Here is a 13,306-nt window from a genome sequence, read left to right as displayed (position 1 = left end):
CTCACTTTTCTCTTTTTTTATCTGCCCTTCCTATTCCTTTATGTTCTTGTTTTTTTAATACATAAAAGCGCGAACCGATTTTACATTCAAACTTTGAAACTTAAGAATTTTTAATTTTCTATTGCCGAATGCGGAATGAAATAAACACTAAATATTCATCAATCTCTTCGAGTTACATATCGTGTTACAGAGGGAAACTTGTTTCTTTTAATATTGCCACGTTCGGTTATGGCCAAAAATTACAAACTCCACGAGAGCTCATATGTTTTCTTGAAGAAACACAGAGAAAGACCGCCGCAGGCACGAGGGCTTGACGTAAGAAAATATCGCGACTGACCTTTAATCCAACAAATCGATACTCTTATGCGACGGATATAGAATAATACTCGAAATAGCTTACGACAGAGCAGTGTATCGAAATAGCGCGCACATGTAGGGTCTGTTCCAAAGTGATAGATCGTTCATAGATTCGTTCTCGATTGAGTTGTTCAATTAGAGTGTTATCAGAACGAGTGTTCGTGGTAACGCGGCGCGAGACCTCAATTAATATAGATCAAGCAGATCTTAATAAAGAAGGGAATATAAAACATTTATCTGAGAATAATTGCCTGTATAAAAAGCTAAGCTTATAAATAAGTATATAAATAAATAAATGTATTTCAATTATATAAAGTAAATAATATAAAGCGTTGCAATTTTTCAGAATCAATTTAAAAATAGTACTGGTGGACGAAATTTCTCTCTTGTTCTTCTACTTTCTCTTCCAAAATTTCTGCCTAATTATTAGATTTATGGAAAATTGTAAAATCAAGACCGTGTCTAAATGTAGATACAGAATGTCGAATGTCGAAATCCCGAGAAATAAAATAATTGAGATTGCTAAGTGATCATAATGATTTCGGTGACCGCAAAGATTTTAATGTTAAAACACGAGAAATGCGCAGAATATTTCTGCAACAATTTTCGTCTTGCAGCATCTCCCGCCATCTTCTACAGGCTTATGTATATGTAATTGCAATTAGGGAGGCCGCAACAAAAATGCAAATACGCAGAGTAATAACAAGCGCAGACGCAAACACAAGATATAATTTTCGCAGAAGCAGAATCGGTGGAGTGCTCTTCGTTGTACCCGATTCTTACCAAAAGGACAATGCCTAGTTAGACTGAGAATAAAAAAGTCCAGTGTTCAGAGGTCGGAAAAGATTCCGGAATAATAACTTTGCTTCGTGCAGAGATTTATTCTTTTTTGATCTGACTTCTAACTGGTATTTCTTTTTTTTTTTTGCGACATTTTGTCAGTCTTTTCTCGTTTTCTCTTCTCGTTTTTTCACGAAACTTTGGATCATTAACAGTCATCGCACCTTGTTTAGATCGCAGTTTTAAGGAAAAAAGAATATTTTTGGCAAATATCACAAAAAAGAGTATAATTTGCTATACACCTCCATTCTTTTTACTTTTTTAGTTAGAAAATCATGATCGTTACAATATTTCTCTAAAATTAACAATTAGAAGTTTAAAGATTTCATTGTTAATTAATTTTTATTTGTATAATGTGAAATAATAGAGGCTGCAATAATAGAGCTTAAAGAGATAAGTTCAATAATTTTCTCACGTGTTATTATATGCGTATAAAGCGTAGAAATGTGCATTATATCGTGAAGGGAAATATGTATATTATGAGATACCCGGGAATATGTTAACCATGAAAAGTTTCGGTACTCAGTCATTTACGAAACTCTTGAAAGTAAAAGTTTTGAGGCTGTTAGATAAAATTATTCTCGCAGTTATATATTTTCCTCTTCATTGTGAAATTTATTAACCGCAATTTTCGGTATTTTACATAGAATATATATATTCACAGAATAATAATTTACTATTTTTAAATTTGCAATTAATCAACATCGTTCTCTTTTTAACTGTACAACTAATACAGTTTTAGATGCATCATAATATTTTTAAAGAAATTTTAGGCCCTATTTCGTAATTTCAAAACTTTCATAAAATTAAAAAAAAAAACATTCAAGTATGCAATTTAAAAAAATTTAATATCAGTCAAATATCATCATTTTAATATCAATCAAATGTTACAATTTCAATTTCTTCGTCGACCATCGCGCTGGAAAAGGTCGTAGAAAAACAGAGAACCTAATATTAAATAATTTATTCGACACGGTGGGGAAAATTATTCTTCCAAAAAAAAAAAGGCAAATATGCCAATTTCAGGCAAGGTCGATTTTTTATCACGTAATTTGCACGAAATACTTTGCGTCTTTGCGGGCAACTCTCGAGAACACGACGGCAGACTAGACGTAAATCGCAGAACGGCGCGGAGTTGGGCAACGTTGGCATTTACTCGTGGAATAAAATCACGGTTGGGAATTTATCGTCAACGCGGAAAAGTTTGCAGTAGTAGCGGTGTACGCGGTTCGTTTCGCATGCCCAAGTTGCATCATGTCGCATCACGTCGACCGAAAATGCCATTTTGCGACGATTCGACGAGGGGGGAGGGGAGGGGGGGAGGGAGGGAACGCGCTATGCGCGACCGCAAACGCGTTCGTTTCCGTCGAGAACGAGCCCCGGACGCGAGCGTAGCGCGCACAATAGCGCCGGGCTGTAAGGCTACCCGAAAACTTTGTAATGTGCTGCGGCGCCGTGATGTGCTGCGGGTGTAACCCGAAACGCCGGCCGCGTCGTAAAAGATGAGCGACATTTACGAGACCGCCACGGATTCGACGCGAAACGCGCGCGTGACGGTAATTCTAAACGATCTAAGAGATCTCCCCGATGCAGCCGGGAAGACCGTTGCCGTGCGCTTCGGAGTGCAGTTGCGGAATCACGAGGCAAAGTGAACTTGCTTGTACCTTGGCCTCGCTTCACAGGCCCCCGTTACGGATTGAGGAGGGAACGTTAATCTTACGATGGACGGACAACGATCACCGCTGGAAATGTCTTGCAAACGTCGTACATTCGCGGTCGGAAATGCGCTACACGCGAATGGACGCGTGCACCATTTAACGTGCGCTTAAATGATAATGTCTTCGACTCTTCGAAAGTGCAGCTCGTTCCGGGAATAGTCGAGCGAGCATTAGTGCGGAATAGTTTGGTCAGCCGAAAGAATTGTCGCAATTTTTCTAAAGCAACCAATGTACTACAAACTCTCTACGCGTTCCTTTTCAAGAATACAGCATCTTCGACAACGTAAGCAAAAATATTATCTGAGGAAATTCCATCTTTGATAAATCAATTTAATCATATCACCTTCAATTAATACAAGTGTTACTATAAAACAGAGAAATATTTTTCACGAGTTACGTTTACGTATTTTTTCGAGAAAGATTCCACAAAGATTTGTAGAATATCAATTTGTTACACAATCGAAATAAATGCAACACGTGATGGAAATATTATTGAGATCTTCGATAACGAGAACCGAAATTTTAAGTGATATATAGATTCTACTGGAGCAATCCCCGAGAGAGATTGTTATTCTAAAACGATAAGTTGTAAAGTTACTATTATCCAAAGTAAATACGTTACACTATAGCAATAACATGACTACGAACTGAGAGGATTTGGAAGACCACTCGAACAAATATTATAAACTCGCGTTTAACATCAATGTACTATTCCCTAGGGCTATCTTCACTAATATTGCAACTTTGATTCAATTATTATTACTTATTGATTCAATTATTAATATTTTACAGAAAATAAAATATAATAAAATACTAGATCATATATTATTTTGATACTTAAATATTGCTGCGCACTTACTCCTTCTACTAAATACACGTTTATTCATAAATTTTTATTAATTTTTCAATAAAAATTCCAAAAAATAAAGGACTTTCCTTATACTATATTGTTTAATTCGCCTTACTCGCTTACGAAGAATGATCCATTATAAGATATCCTTTAAACACTAATACATGCTATTTTTTCCTTTATATTACTAAATATTTTAAAGGTATGATAATGTATGATTTCATTTTGTTAATCTTGATTTAATTATATAGTATACGAAAATGATTAATTGATTAAACGTGTTAGTTGCATACATGTTTCAACATTTTTTATCGGCAAGCGAAGAAGCAATATCGAGAATATCTAAAAAGAAATTATATGATAATGAAGAATATATGCACGTGCATATAATTTATTCGATATTTTTTTCGTTTGCAGAATCGTGCAGTGAAGTATCCGATAAAAGGTAAATGCAAATTTAATATGAGAAAAATGCCCTAATCAGAATGAAGTTCACCATATTAAAATTTAATTTATATGCTAGAATCTCCCTATAAGCTTCTCTCTCAATTCATTTTAGATACGTGATAGAACCATGCTTGCTTGGAAAGAAAATTGTCAAGTTTATTCGTCAAGATAATGACAAGCCATTCTCGTTATGTGCGAGCAGAGTTTGCAGTTAAAAAACAATCTTCATAAAAAAGCTGCTTTATATATCGTCTTTAAGAAAAATATTTCATCATAGTGATAGAAAATTTTTTTATATAATAAATTTTTATGAACTCTCTTAAATTAGAATTTATAATCTCGTCGTCGTTGGACTATCAACGATTTTAAAACAAAAAATTTATAAACAGATAATAAAAAGTTTATAATTATCGATAAGAATACTTCAGATAATCCCATTTACGTTATTATAATGGCTGATTAAACGTAGCAATATTATAAGCCATAATATTTCAAATGGCTAATAACGCTGTGTATAATAATCATAAGAGTTTACTTACAGTAACGCAGCGCGGATAATCAATATTGTTTGACTCACCTGAAACAACAAAATATCATACATTAATTATAACATGTCACATCAAACATAACTTTATATTTATTCTTAATTTACAAATATAAATTATTAAACATTTACAAAGCCTTTTCATGAGAGTCATGAAACAATTGCTCCGCTAAATACGTCAACATAAAGTTATTAATTAAGCTATTAATATCATTTAACACAAAAAAATTATTTAAAAAATGCGGAATATCATTGTAATAAAATTTAATTGAACAAAATCGTCCTTAATTAATAATAATTTCTCAAAGAAATAAACCGATCTCTAAAGACAGATCAGTCGTCATTGTTGCGTTAACTTCATTTTTCACTGGAAAAGAAAAAAAATGCAAGAGACTTTTTCGCGAAATTCCATGGCCGATACTTTGCGGCAAGTTCTTTCCCTGAACCTTTATTTCCTTCGATGGTTTCAGTACTTAATTTCGGCTTTTCCTCGCTTTTATTTGCGGTCGTCGTTCACCTTTTGCCCAATGTGCAGCAATACGATGCAACTAACATAAAAACAAAAAAAAAAAAGGAAAAAAAGGGGAAAAAAATCACTGCATTTACCCGACGCCGGACGTTATGTCATTGGTAATAACAGAATAAAAAGAAGAGAGAAAAAGACAATCTTTTTGAGAAGATTCAAATCAGTTAATTAAGATGATACTAAGATATCTCTCTAACAACGTGTCCTTTTCCTAAATTTCTTAATAGTCGAATAATTTTTGTGAGAAAAATGTTTCTTCTTTCTAACTCAAGAGTCTGAAAATATATAAAAAATATATAAAAATATATAAAAAAAAATCGAAACTCTGAGAATAAAGTTGAGATATTTATCGCAAAAACTTGTGAATGTGTTTAAATATAATAAATAAACTATCGCAATTGTTTGGACTGTTGCAAATTTTACTATTTTCTATTCTATCTTCGCAATTTCATTGTTCAATTAGTTATCAATTCTGCTTAACAATTAATTGTGTAATAATTATCTAATTAATTATTTAGTTGCATAGATCAAATTTCATTCAAGTTAAATATATTCTCTGAAGGTTGATTAAATTAAGAGAATGTAAAAAAGCGGTAAAGCGGATATATTTTTCATATATTTTTCTTAACATTTCCTATTCTATTATAATTAGTCATAATTAATTAAATTATTAATAAAATTACTCAAAAATAATTTTATTTAAATTTTTATATTGCTTCATTTATTGCTATCAAAAACTAAAAAAGAAAGCACGATATATCCTTAATTAAAATTCCAAAGGTGACAAACCATTTCCAAAGGAGATTCTTTATTAAAAACAGAACGGATATTGAATTGTCGTATGCGTGGGACAATGCGGCTCTTCGCTTCTAACTTTTCTTAGTTTCTGTCTTTGTCAATTCCGCGCGAGAATGCAACAAAGAATTATGGGCTTCACTGTGACGAATAAGAATAAGGATTATGGCGAGAAAAAAAAGAAATGAGACTGGGTCAACGGCAAAAAGTCTCTGATTAAAATCGCGATAAGATGACGCGCTTAGCACGAAGCTGTGGTATGTATAACGTGAATATTTTTAATAAAGCAATCGTCGCGCGAACTAGAGTTGAAATTGTCTTATCCTCTTCCAGAAAGCGCTACAGCTTTTCGTATCTTAGCTCTTGTAACCTCAACGTAAAAATCGGTCGAATAAAAAGTAAGAAACATTTAAATTTGAATCGATAACTATACTAACGATAATTTATGACAACTACAGATTTGTTAATTATTTATTTTGGAGAATTATTATATAAGAATTCTATCTATTGCTATTAATATCAATATTAATTCTATAATAGTATACGTTATACGTATTCTATAATAGTATATGTTATACGTATTCTATAATACGTTATAATTGAAATGATTATACGATTCTTAAGCTTAAAAGTTCTTTTACACTTTTATAATGTGTAATTAAAACAAAAAGAATGTACATTTGTTGTATTTAAAGAAAATGAAATAATTAGCATAATATTAAAATAATTAAAATTGTTACAAATGTAACAAGAATATGAGTTAATGATTTTGACACTTTTGCGTAACAAACTATGATTTTAATAAAAACAATTGTACTCAATTTAAATTTTAAATTAAAAAATAAAAATTTTAATATTGTGATTCGTTTTGCCAATTGTATAATACTAAGATCGATATTTTAAGATTTTATAATCTACATTAAAATTAAATAAAGTTAAACAAATTCATTTTCATGTTATTAATTTAAGCTCAACATTATTAAACGCATTAGTTTGATAGATTGGAAATAAAATAATAACTTCTACATACTTCTCTAATATGCCGCTACTTCCTTGTTTATCGCAAATTATACATCCAGAAAAGTATTTCAATATATTCAATGTTTCGTAGATTTAGCAAATGTTTATAAGAATTTCTTGATATTAATTAATTGAGAAATATTGCCGAATAATTTTCTCATTTACTTGCCCGTGATAAATTAAGCTTCTCTATGTCACATCGTATTTGCATGCAGCATAAAGTTAATTAAAGATAGAGTAATCTATTTTATCCCGAAAAGAAATAAACGTCCGATCAAGTTTAATTAAACGGGCTTAATTAAAATAACAAGAATTTAGAATTATTTGTTCAAAATCATATAATGAGTTGCAATACAATCGAACGTATCTGTAAATTCATACAATGAAATTCTATTTAGATACAATTACACGGAAAAGAATGGAGACATACACATGAAAATAAATGGCATACAATATAATAATGCATCTTGTATAACAAAATTGTTCAACACAAAATCGATCTTTAAAATAAAGATTATTATAAATATATTAATGTAACGTGTGCCAAGAAAATGTTAAAATACAAACTTAATTTAATAAATCTGTACACAATTACAAAATTAAAAATAATTGAATTAAATCATATATGGATACAAATATGTGCGATATATAATTTTATTAGATACTTATCATACATGAATATTACCGAATTAGAATGTCATTTATAACGTGTTTTATAAATTCAACTTGATTAGTCAACAAACTGCATAATACTTTTGCTGAGCAACATTCTATTATTGAATTTTAGTTAAAACCCCAAACTTCATAAATCTTCAAAAGCCAAGAAACTAACGCACAGCGACTGCAAAGAAAGCTCCTTAGCTGATTAACTTATCGCTCTTCCACTCCGAGAATTAATGAATACTGAGAGGACGGTAAGCCTAGTATTAAATTTCATGAGATATTAATTAAATTCAAACAGAAATTAAGATTGCACGGAATTATACTGACGTGATGACAGATAGAAAATAGTTGATGGATATTGCATTAACTATCTTTGCTCTTCCAAGATTCCTACTTAATTATTATTACATCTAGATATACATACTTAAGGTAACGTTTGTTTGTGTCATGGTGTAAGAAATATAACAGCTATCGTGAAAGAATGTAAATAAGCACGCTCGGTTAAACGAACGCGCAGAACGAAACTCGACGATTAAATTCGGTGTTGTCTCGTTTTTATGATATACGCGAAACTAATGAGCGTCAGCCGGGCCATGCATGCATTGTGTGTATCTCGCGCGTTGATTGCGGCCTCTTAACTCCGTGCACATCGCACCGCGGAAAGTGCATTGCGGAAAACATCGGCATGCACTCTCGGCCGTCCGAAGGAGGCGCGAGATGAGAGGATAGCCCGCGCGTGCTCATACGTACGTGCCTAGGCACCCGTGTATGCCTAGCCCACTGTCCGCAAGGGGTTGATTACAATATATGAATATTCAGCGGGGCAGCCCCCGCCGCCTTTACTGTTCCTTTTTCCACGTTTCTCGGGCTTTATGCGAGGAGAGAGAGCTCGGCCACCAGCCACCCACCGGCGGCTACCGCCGGCAAAGTTCGGAAACCGCCTTAATTAATTCCCACAGAAGTGAAACCTTCGTTAACGCCGGTTTGCGCTAATTAGAACGAATTAAAAAAAAAAAAGAAAGAAAGAACGGAACGAAAGTATCCTCGATCCTATCAATTGTTATTGTTGTTATACTGACTGTTTACCCTTTAAGAATTATATATCAACGATGGATGAGTCAAAGTTGCAAAGTTCGCGAGAGATAACTGTGAAAATAGACTCTTAATTTAAAAATTAAGAGATTAAAGATAAAACTATGTTAAAGTATAATTGATCAAAAGAATAACAATATTTTTACGCTTGTTACTTTTGAAAAAGTTTTAATTGTTCTTTCTAACAACAATTGGAATTTCCAAGTTGAAGCTAGATGCTTTTTAATTTCTGATAATTTAGCAATTTATTCGAATCTGTATGTGTTAATTCCCACGCTCGCGGATCCAGAAAATGCAATATCGACGAGCGGAATTTCCAAATTCAATCAATGTTTGAATTGAAAGCAAGCTAAGGCCTTCGAATGCGTGTATGTACACGCCTTTAGTTTAGTTTAAACCACGCCGATCGATCGGAATCTACACAATTTGGAAATGTTTTTGCGTTGTAAAATTTATACCGGTATTTACGTAATTAACGTAATTTCAATTGCGGCCCATATATTGACCAAATTATAATGAATAAAAGTATGTGCCATTTTTACGCGTTACTCTGTGTGATACATAATAATCCAGTACAATAAAATTGTAATGTACGATAAAATTTAATTGCGAGCGGAACATCTATTCTTCGTAAAATGTTTGGAAATTTTCACGGTGCATGCTGCAACAAATTTAGCCCATTTCGTTGTACGATAGCTCCTGTACCTCTCATCTGTGTAATGTTTTGTTCTGCTAGTTGGCACATGAATGTACTGCGAATTGCGTTTTATTGAATTCGTGTATATCACTATCCTTTTATTACAGATAATACAACGCTGTAACACCTCCTACAAATTCGAGAAATTCATTCAAAAATAGTTTTTTATATATCAAGAATAATATATCAAATTTTTTATATCAAGAATAAATAGAATATGCTAAAAAAGTTGTGCAAATGCCTGTTCAAAAACATCAAGAAAAGCTTGCTCAAAAGTGCAAGCCCAAAGTTTTTAGATAAACAAGAATAATAAGTATACTATGAGGTATTTATGAGTATATATTTCGCCAAAATTAACAATCCTAATTAAATTGAAAAGTAAATTAGTATCATCTTAGTAAATTAGTATCATCATTAGTATCAACTTTTATCATTTGCGATAAAGGATTAAAAAATGATTTGTCGTAGTTTTAATTTACTTATTAAAACATTGCAAAAAATCATCTATCTACGCAATTTTTGAATATATAAACGCCGATAGCAAATAAAATTTAATAAAATAAATCGTTATACCGTAAAAAAATTCAATAGAGCCAGTGATTTTCAATAACGGATCTCGCAACGCATCAGACGGTGGCTTCACTGGAATGCAATCAATCGCATCGATACCCTTTTCCCTGCCAGTTAGAAACGAAAACTGTGCAATCGTTGATTTTACAGAAAACTAACGTATTTTGTGTGCGCGATCAACGAGTACAAGCTAACTCGCCTCGCTCTTCTTAATTCCACAAATTTCATTCAAAAATGTATACAGAATAGTTACTTTTAAATATACATTAAAATAGTCGTATTGTTATATTTTGTCGCATAAATGTTTCCGCACCGAGAGTTAGACACAATCCGGTAAATAAACTTTGCTTGAGAAATTTAAACGATTCGCAACTGCGCAATATATTAAATCAACAATATTTAAAAAAAAACTTGAAAAATTTTAAAAAATCTGAAAGACGATTTTGTTCGTTCATCATCACGTTTGTCCTCCTTTTTATTCCGCCTATTTATCCCGTCCGATTCGCACGATTTTAAAATTGTTTTCGAACAGCTTTCGAGAGAAAACACGTGTACACGCACATTCGCATTAACTTATGAAACGTGTATATATTTCGCCGTGTATAATCGTAATATACCGTGATATATCGCGTTACGCCGATGGCATCGCCGACGACACAGTGGTCTCGTTGCGGAAGATAACACGGGGTAATCTCCCGCATTAATTTCTCGCGTAAAACGCACATCATCGTTGCAAAGACAAAGTCGAATTTAATGAAACGAGATAGCGTACAATCACGTTGCGGCTAGTGATTTTCAATGACTGACTCCGAAATAGCCGCGGCGCGAGCAACAGCTCGCCGAGGAATGCAATCAATCGGCTCAACGCCGAAACTTCGTTGGCTTTAGTTGCTGCCTTTGGCACGTAACGCCACGAGTATCGTCTGTGTACCGTAACGTGGTCCAGGACGCGCTCGGGGAATGCAAAATCTATGCAACAATCTATTCCCAGGCCCGTTTCCACCGTCAGCCTCGCAGCCTAATGCGCATTGACGTGGAGTTGAGGCTTATGCGGAAAACGCGCGAGCGGCTACCGATGCAAATGAGCCCGGATACAGATTGCCCGACGGACTTGCAAAGGATTCTATCCTCGGTTTCTCCCTCTCTCTCAAGAATCAGCGTGATCAAAACCGCGAAATCCAATCATTTATCAGCCCCAGTCGAGTAACGATCACTCTATCACGATTGCGCAACGATTCGCTGTCTGCGCGATACCGCTGGCAATCAATTAATTTTCAAGAAGTACGTGGATATATAAATATGATCTCGTGAAGCTACGTCGAGTTGTACGAACAACAAAAGAATATAATTTTGCAGCGGATAAATTTATCCATCATGTTTCGCTTCTCAAAAATTATCTTATGTTTTATGTGCGAAATACGCAAAAAAATGCACTTACATTTCAAATATAACTATATTTTAGAATTAAATCTAAATAGAAATGAAATAATTTCAATAATTTCATTAATAATAAAATCCATTTTGAGGGATTAGTAGCGTATATCATTAAGCAAACAGGATAAAATATTTCAAGTATATTGCGTATTTTACCGTACCGTATTTTTCAAATGATAAATTTATCAAACTTGCGTGACAAGTGTAAAATCTGTATGCTACACACAACATGACCTATTGCTTGAACACGCGGTTTTTTTCACGAAAAAAATGTTATCATCCTCAATTGGTAGTGCGTTCGCAATCGTGAATCGATCGGGTGGAATCCGATTATAAACGTATACATATCGCCGAGCCTGCATTTAACGTACATGTTTGTTACTAGGTTTGTGTAAAATGGATCTATTCCGTGGTCAATTTTCGCGCAAAGACGAATGTCATCGGTGAAAAATAGATTAAAGTATCGGACATTCAACCGCGACATTGTTAAGTACAAGAGAACACGCTCGAAACTTTGTCCCAGTTGCGTAAAGAATACCGCTTCGACAAAAGTTAGAAAGGAAAGCTATTCTCTGAGTATTACATTATTCCTGTTAGGTCGTGCGACGCTTTAAAGTACGTGCTCAAAAGACGAATCTATTTCAGAAATTATAAGAAACTCGGCGAACGTTGCAAGGGCCGCTGAATGTGTACGTGAATAATTTCATCTGACTAAACTTTCGAGGAGGAAGATTATCATTATTAAACTTTTCTTTTATTGGTCTGAGCTTACGAAGGATAAGTAAACCGGTTTTAATATCGATATTTTCACCTAGTAGTTACAGAAAGCTTTATTCAGGCGCGATACTTAACTACGTAATAAAATGTATTTTAAATATATTTTATGAACAGAAAACGCGCGCGATGAACTGCTTCCCTTTTCTGTGCAACGGATAGAATACTAAATTTAAACAATAAGATGGTAATCTAAAATACAAATCTCGAAAGTAAAAGAAATCTAAATAAAATTGAACTTTGAGAAAATAATTCATACAAGATCTTGTATTATATTCGTTAACAACAACAGCAATGTGTACGTTATTTGTCAGAAATGTACATAGTATCATTTTAATTTACGTAAAATACTATTAAATTAATGCGACATATGTAAATAAAACAATTGCTTCAGCATTAAAAGATAGATTAGATATGAATTATTTTTTTTCATTTTTTTTCAATTTTTTTCACAAATAAATCTTTTAATTTCTTAGCGGATATTTTTCTTCGATGCTGTGAGTAAATAAAATTGTTTCAAAGATCCGTACCAAAATTTCGAATGGTGACTATTAATAAAATAGATAATGAAATAACGAGTAATAGCGGAACTTGTAGCCCACGATATTAAAGAAACGAGAATCCAGGAAGTAATAAAACCTTTGCGCAAAAATCATGATAGACATCTGATCAACAGACGGTCTGCCGACCAATCTCTCAAAGTAACAATACTGTTGAAGAAGATCAAGAATAGCTGTGATTAAGGATAAAAATAAGTACAAATTTTATGACAACTGTTACTTCGGCCAAAATACTACTTTACAAAAAAAAGTTTGAAATACAACAAAAGTAATTTATGTACTATTCTTTAAACATCGCATGCTTTTAAAAAGAAGTAAGTAATCGTTGACTTAAAAAAAAATAAAATTCCTTGATTTGCTAATTTCGATGGAATCAATAAAATAAAAAGAAATATAAAATTTAAACAATTTTATTACAT

The 13,306-nt window shown here is 33.0% G+C and overlaps 2 protein-coding genes and 1 long non-coding RNA gene across 11 annotated transcripts in view; 1 reads left to right on the top strand and 2 right to left on the bottom strand.

Moving 5' to 3' along the window:
• Nucleotides 1–13,306, bottom strand: part of LOC105427841 (dystrophin, isoforms A/C/F/G/H) — a 409,642-nt gene that overhangs the window by 167,877 nt on the left and 228,459 nt on the right. The gene's annotated exons all lie outside the window — the stretch shown is intronic.
• LOC148936117 (uncharacterized) overlaps nt 1–13,306 on the bottom strand; it is a 133,058-nt gene that overhangs the window by 69,254 nt on the left and 50,498 nt on the right. The window lies entirely within an intron of this gene.
• LOC148936119 (uncharacterized) lies at nt 1,312–4,779 on the top strand. Its single transcript, XR_016139741.1, has 3 exons — nt 1,312–3,198; nt 4,183–4,210; nt 4,325–4,779. It is a non-coding gene; the product is annotated as an uncharacterized LOC148936119 (long non-coding RNA).

The sequence above is a fragment of the Pogonomyrmex barbatus genome, unplaced genomic scaffold (assembly GCF_055798465.1).
Source record: "Pogonomyrmex barbatus isolate J1 unplaced genomic scaffold, ASM5579846v1 scaffold3, whole genome shotgun sequence".
NCBI classification, from domain to species: Eukaryota; Metazoa; Arthropoda; class Insecta; order Hymenoptera; family Formicidae; genus Pogonomyrmex; species Pogonomyrmex barbatus.
This window is presented reverse-complemented; position numbering and strand designations above follow the sequence as displayed.